Below are 6,515 nucleotides of genomic sequence, written 5' to 3'. Positions count from 1 at the left end.
GCACAGATGAGACTGAGTGGTGGTGCTAAGGTGAAGTCAAGCAGGACCATTTCCTGCCCAGAGGAAAAGCATCTCTGAATCACAAGAACATGACAGAGATTCAGTTGTAGTTCCTGAATGCCTACCATGTTCTCAGCATATAATAGTACTCTAATGCCTCTCACATGGGGCTTTGCATCAGGTCCTTAATAAACACCAAATGAATGAATGAATGAAAAAAGATTAATGTCACAATATTTGCTACATGATATCACACAATCCCAATGAACTTGATGAGTTAAAATCTATGCCTTAGCAATATTTACCTCAACTTCTGTGCTCTACATCAGCATCAGCACTCTGTGAGAAAGGCACAGATTGTGGTGTCGGCTCAGCTCACAGAAATTTTTCCAGTGGCTGCCTTCAGTTCATTTGGTGAGTTGCAGTCTTCTTGGTGAGAGATGACAAGACCAATCAGAACATCTCATTTTCCACAGTGATAGGTCCAAGTGGTGTTCAGGTGACTCAACCAGGGCCGGCAAGAATCTTTCCCAGAATATTTGAAATTGAAATTCCAAAAGAGGAATCGCTCTGCGTTTCTAGTCACATATATAGCTTGTAGGGATGTTACCTGGGCAGAAGCCAAAAGAGAAAGTAGATAAGTGAGTCCGAGTTAAAAGGAGAAAGAAAGATTGAGGCAAGAGGTAAAAAGGCAAAATTTTATGAGCGTGATTAGAGACTGATTCCCAAACCTATCTGCTTTTCTTCCTGGGTTCACATTTGGACTAAAATTTCCAGCCACCTTTTCAATTTAATCTAATCATACAACTGAATTCTAACCAGTGCATATGAATGAAAATGATGGATACCATTCGAGGCCTGGCCCATAAAACTCTCTTGTGCCTGATTCTTCATACTCTTTCATTTTTTTCTGGCTTGTTACAAACAAACATGAAAATCTTGAAAGCTTAATTTGAAGACAGCAGAACCAGAAAATGGAAGGAGCCCAAATCTCCGCTTCGAGGAGTGTTGTCTACTGATCAAGAACACCCAGTTCAGACTTTCTGTCGGTTAGAAACAAGCATCTATCATGCTTAATCAGCACATATTTCTGAATTTGTTTGTTTAGCAGCCAGCATTATCTTAACTAATAAAGGAATTATTTAATGTCTAGATGCCATTTAAAACATGAGGTTATAGGACATCTCCTAGGGAGTGGGTTTATATAGAGAATAGAAGCGGTTTGAAGCCTAATCTCTGAGGCACTTCAACATTTAAAAATCACGAGAAAAAGGAAAATTAGCAAAGGAATATGAGAAGGACCGTAAAGGTGAGTAGGAAAAAAATCTAGGGGGCTGTGATGTTCTAAAACTATTGTGAAGAAAATATTAGAGAAGGAATGACTGATGCACTATATGCAGTCGCTGAGACCCTTTTTTTCTGCACCTTTTTTCCAACTCTATGACATTCTTCAGTATTCTTCCAATAAATTTCCTGTTTTCTTAAAGTAATGTGAGTTTGCTTCCCATCAACCAAGAGCCCTTGACTATGGTGGGCACCCTCTAAGATGCCGCCAGTGGTTCCTGCCTACTGGTATTCATGCCCTTGTATAATCTCTTCCCGTTGAATATGGGGTGGACTTATTGGTTCACTTCTAATGAATAGATTGTGGCAGAAGTGATAGGCTATTACTTCTGAAATTAGGTTATAAACAAATTGTGGCTTCAATCTTGGGTCTACTCTCTCATGCTCTCTCTTGGAGCAGTCAGTCTGGAGAAAGCCATAGATTGCTATGTTGTGCGGCAGCCTTGTGCAGAGGCACGTGGTGAGGGACCTATACCTGCTAACACCACATGAGTGAGCTTGGAAGTGGCTCTCCCACCCCAGTTGAGCCTTTGGATGAGACCTGAGTCCCCACCAACAACTTGAGTGAAACCTCATTAAAAAATCTTGAGCCAAAATCACCAGCCAAGCCACATCCAGGTCCTTGACCTACAGAAACTGTGAGATAAAAATTATTTTCAGCCATTAAGTTTTTGGGGTAATTTGTTATGCAGCAATAGAAAATTAATGCATTAACCAATACACTTGATGAGTACAGAGATAATCATTCCCATTAAATATGCCTAAGTAGTAAACAGCCTAAGAATGTTCTTATTCTTACTTATGCCTCACCTAAAAATCATTTTAAAGAAAAAAATCTGAGGCTCCTACAAGTAAGGTAATGTGCCCAAAGACTTGCAGCTGGCAAGTGGCAAGCTGTGGAATCAAACCTACATCTCTTTCTTTTTTTTTTTTTTTGTGAGGAAGATCAGCCCTGAGCTAACATCCATGCTAATTCTCCTCTTTTTTTTTTGCTGAGGAAGACCAGCTGTGAGCTAACGTCTATTGCCAATCCTCCTCCTTTTTTATTTTCCCTAAAGCCCCAGTAGGTAGTTGTATGTCATAGTTGCACATCCTTCTAGTTGCTGTATGTGGGACGCGGCCTCAGCATGGCAGGAGAAGCAATGTGTCGGTGCACGCCCGGGATCCAAACCCGGGCCGCCAGCAGTGGAGCGCGCACACTTAACCACTAAGCCACGGGGCCAGCCCCCATCATCTCTTTCTAATTACAAGACGTGTTTGGAAAGAATATGAGTGGAATTTTATGGTTGGTGAAGGATTCATATAGAGAGTAGTAGAAGTATCTGAAAAGGTAGGTTGGAATCAGATTGAGGAAGGCCACTTTGAAGATAAGGCTAAAGAGTTTGTACTAAATCTTAGATAATAGGAATAAAGACTTTTTTTAGTAAAGGGATGAGACAGTTGAAGTTTTGTTTTGCAAGATTTATTTGGTGTCTGTTTCCAGTGTGAAGAGACTGAAAGAAGAGAGACCTGTCCAAGACCAGCTGGTTTAGGCATGTAGAAAGAAAGAGGAATGAGAGAAATCTCTCCAAAGAAGAATCAACAGGACTTGGTGACTAATTTAACACAGCCTAGAGGAAGGGAGGTAATGGAGAGGAAGCCTAAATGATAAGGACAATGGTGCTACCATAAACAGAAGTAGGGAGGTCAAAAGAAGGACTGAGTCTGAGGGAAGCAGATGAGAGGAAAGGGAAGATGAATTTCACCTACATAGTTGGATTGGAGGTAACAACATGTGAATGTTGAATGTTGAATGCATATCTAGAAATCAGGAGTGGTCTTGGCCAAAGATAATGACTTGGAACTCATCTGCATAGAGGCAATTAAAATCTTCGGAATCCAAGAGTTTCCAAGGAAAGACAAAGAAAAGCAGTGTAGTAGACACTATTGGTTTCCAACATCCATTCCTCACCTTGACCTTCCTAACTGAATTCCCATTTGGTTCAGTTATCATCGTACCTTCTCTCAGCCATGAGCTTCACTCAAAGTTGTTCCTGGATCCAGAAGGTGGATCCTGATCAGTCTAAGCCAATAATGGTCATTCCCAGCTCTGTTAGGAATGTGCACGGGACACAAATCTATGCAATGAGATTTGAGAAGTCCGCTGGGAAGTTCCTAAGGAGGCCTGAGAGGAGATGGCCTCCTGTTTCCCTTCAGAAGTTGTTCTGTCTCTGTCTTGACATGAAACCTGGAACTGCTCTGCTATCTTGGGACCCTGGAGAGTCAGGCTTCATTGGGCACAAACATCCTGTGATACAACCAGAAACCAAACCTTGCGCAGTTATTTGAATTCAGAGACCTGGAAAAGGAAACAAAACCAATGAAATACAGAGAAGGATTGATCAGACGCTAGGAGGAGAAAGAAAAATCAAATTAGGCTCTGAAGCCAAGGTAGCAGAGAATTGAAAAGAGGCCAGGGATTTTGATAGGGATTTTGATAGAGCTTAGGCATGGCTGGGGTGAAACATCTCAGTAGAGACAGAATAAGCTAGACCTGGAAGGGAACAATGGGAGACAATCATCCTTTGAGACCAGCACGTTCAAAGAGCTGCACTTGACTAGATTCCTGAGGTAATTCTGGGGTCACAAGAGGTTGTTTCTGAACTATTAAACATATTCTGTTTGGAAAAAGTGACATTCAGATTGACTGGGCAAGTCATTCAAAAACCAGCCTCAATAAAGCTATTATTCAGATTCACCTTGTCAGTGTGAAAATGTGGGTTGAAATGGACTTGGCTACTTGAAATTAAGTGTCATCACAGGCAGCAGCCTCGGGAAGCACTCCAATTCAGACCTCGATTATAAAAGGCTTTGAGCCACAGGGAGCCCGGAGTGGCATTCAGAAGAAGAGAAGGGATTCTTTCTCTGGGATTTTCCCTATTTGCAGTGCGAATCCCACGTGAATGTTCTTTCCCTTCAGTGATTCTATTTGCCTGCTTTCAGCATATTCTTCTCACTTCTCCCTCACAGTTCTCTCTCTCTTGGAGAGAGCATCTGAACCCTTGGGTGAGAGTCACCTGTGGCTTCACGAGCTGTTGGAATTAACTAAAACTCACCCTTTCCCAATAAATCTCCCCCAAGCCGCCACACGGCAGCTGTGAATTCCCAGCGTGGGACATGGCCTAGGTACCAAGAAAAGCTGGCTGTATTCCTTAACCTGGTTCATCCCCGGTCCCAAAGAATCCACAGACGCTGACACCAAGACACTCAAAGAAAACTACGCAGCTCTTCTCAGCACAACTCTTTATCTAACCCGCCTGGAAGATTCGGCACTTAGGTTTCCCAGAAGTTTGGGCTGGGTTTGCTCTGACAAAAGATGAAGCCGACAAGACACAGAGTTCAGAAAATGGTGATTAAATACAAACCTTGCTAGCTATTAGGCAAGATTCAAGACTTCAGAAAATGCAAATAAAATTACCGAGGGTTGTTTAGGCAGCGGCTAATCAGAAGGAGAAGTAATATCTGGTTGTACAATGGGGGCACAGCCATTCTTCTCCGATTTAATGTATTTGTGGGAGTTCACTTCTTTTCCCAGCTTTTACCCCGGGGGGTGGTGGCTGAGGATGGAAGGGATACACAGAGTTGACAGCCAGTGCATAAAGCATTTACTGGCTAAAGATGCCTACGCTCTGCCAAAATTGTGTTTATTTGTTAAAAATATACTTCATTGTGTTGTAGCAAAACTAAATCCCTCCCCAGCCCCCACGGAGACAGAGTGATTGGGTTTCAGGGTGACGTGCCAGCTAGTGCTTTTGGGGGCATGAATGTGCCAGCTGCTCCTACAGCACTCATTTTATTTCCAGTCCCTAGGCTGGTTTCACACTTCGTTTTTGTGTAAGGGAATCAGGATTAGTGGCTCTTTTGTTAGTGAGGGGGAGAGGGAGAGAAGCAGGTCCTTTGAGCTCCATACACATGGGCAGCCTAGCAGGCAAGGCTCAAAGCTTTGATTTACTTCTCACTCGCTGACTTTTTCAAAAAAGAAAGGATCCACTGCGTCAGGCTGCTCCGTGGGAAGCTGGTATGGCAATGGATGGGGGTGACCGGCGTATCCAGAATGCAGTTTGCAGCCACCAAGCCAGGGTTATGCTGGAGCTCCAGGCAGATAAGATGCTCCCAACCTGGTAAGAAGAGTTTGTAGAAATGAATGCCTCGTTATCCCATGGTGAGAGGTGTTATTGGGTGGTTCTTGTCTGAGAGCTGAACAGAACATATGGATTCCTGCTTGATTCTTTAAAGGAGTTAACATTAACTTTTACCCACTTGGAAATGCCGAACTGCTGCAAATGTCCAAAGCCTCCCTCATTGGCGGGCTTGTCCAAGTGCAGTGGCCTGCTGGAACAACACCAGTGAGGTTCTCCTTCACCGAGCAAATCACTCGGCCCCCGAAACAGAGTGGCCTCTTGTATGGAGCGACTCCTCTTCAGATGGAATTGCTAAACACGTCCACACATGCACACACGCATGCACACACATGACACAACGTATTTTTTTGGTTGTTTTTTTAAGACTGGGAACAAAATTACTAAGCAAAATTTCCCAATGAACACTTCTCTCTTTTATTTTTAAGGACAGAGAAAGACAAAGTAAAAAAGGAGCCTCTCTTCTCCTCCTTCCCTTCCCCCAACAGCCCAGAATCAAAACACTCGCTCTGAGGAGGGAGCAGTGGGGGGAAAGGTCAAGAAAATTAGGCCTTGTCTATTGACTGGCTCCGTAAGGAACTATTGTTGCTCAGCAGCTGTTCTTGCTTCTTCAGAAGCCTTGCCTGCAAGGAGACGGGGAAATGGAGTGTGTGACACTGGCAGGCAGGGGGAGTGGGGAGTAACATCGAATATTTTTTGCAACTCAAGAAAGATGGGCTTTGTTTCTCAAAAAAGAGCAGAGATCCTGTTTCTGGGTAGCTGTTGTCAGAAACTGGTTTTAACCAAAGACAGTTGGATAGTAAGCATGAGTGTGTGTGTGTGTGTGTGTGTGTGTGTGTGTGTGTGTGTCAGTGGGAGGGGGAAGGGTAGAAGAGAAACAGAATAAAGTCACAATCTACTCAACCTTTCATTCTGTATTTTTTTTAATGTAAAAAAAACTGAGAAAATTCAACCAAATGAAAAGCAGTAAAGTGGTTGAGAAAGACTTTATGA

At 43.2% G+C, this 6,515-nt stretch overlaps 1 long non-coding RNA gene across 1 annotated transcript; it reads right to left on the bottom strand.

Moving 5' to 3' along the window:
• Nucleotides 1–244: 244 nt before the first annotated feature.
• On the bottom strand, nt 245–5,823 carry LOC131421937 (uncharacterized). The gene is made up of 3 exons (XR_009223986.1): nt 5,644–5,823; nt 5,336–5,501; nt 245–610 (listed from the first exon to the last, which is right to left on the bottom strand). It is a non-coding gene; the product is annotated as an uncharacterized LOC131421937 (long non-coding RNA).
• Nucleotides 5,824–6,515: the final 692 nt, after the last annotated feature.

The sequence above is a fragment of the Diceros bicornis genome, chromosome 25, assembly GCF_020826845.1.
Source record: "Diceros bicornis minor isolate mBicDic1 chromosome 25, mDicBic1.mat.cur, whole genome shotgun sequence".
Taxonomy (NCBI): Eukaryota; Metazoa; Chordata; class Mammalia; order Perissodactyla; family Rhinocerotidae; genus Diceros; species Diceros bicornis.
This window is presented reverse-complemented; position numbering and strand designations above follow the sequence as displayed.